This window comes from Galeopterus variegatus, unplaced genomic scaffold, assembly GCF_000696425.1.
Source record: "Galeopterus variegatus unplaced genomic scaffold, G_variegatus-3.0.2 Scaffold11853, whole genome shotgun sequence".
NCBI classification, from domain to species: domain Eukaryota; kingdom Metazoa; phylum Chordata; class Mammalia; order Dermoptera; family Cynocephalidae; genus Galeopterus; species Galeopterus variegatus.
Window position 1 is genome coordinate 24,726 of NW_007737964.1, and position 598 is coordinate 25,323.

A 598-nucleotide genomic window follows, 5' to 3' on the forward strand; every position below is an offset into this window, starting at 1 on the left:
AATTCATTAATTAGAACACAACTTATTTATATATAAATATACATATCATCAAAATTACACATATAAAACAAATTTAAAATCACATATATAATTAAGACATTCAATTATCAATCTGGAACATACTCTAAATTGTTGAAAGATCAATGGATATAAATTTAAATATGAGTGGAAGTTTTTTACTGCTCTGGACATTTTTCTTAGTGAGTAATAAATGAAAGTTAAAAAAAAAAAAAAACTAGTTTCATGCTTGTCTGCCTTCCACAGTACAGGGCTTCTTATAACAGTAGCATTTTGTAGACAGTGGTTCAACATAGATTTTACCGGGGAAGGAATGTTAAGAACCTTGTCTAACGTGTGTATTGGTATATTGGAAAATGAAGAAATGCAGTTACAAGTTTACAGTCTATTGCCCAATTGTTCAAGGACTGTGGAATTGGAAAAACAAAATTGACTTCTAGAAATTTTTGCAAAAATAAGGATGATTAAAAGCAAACTTGATGATATTTTTTCAAAACCTGTTTGTAAATCTGAATTCTGTCCTATTTGTTAAAGATTTCAATTGTCATAACTGCCACTGCTCTCCTAGTGTAGGTAAAAA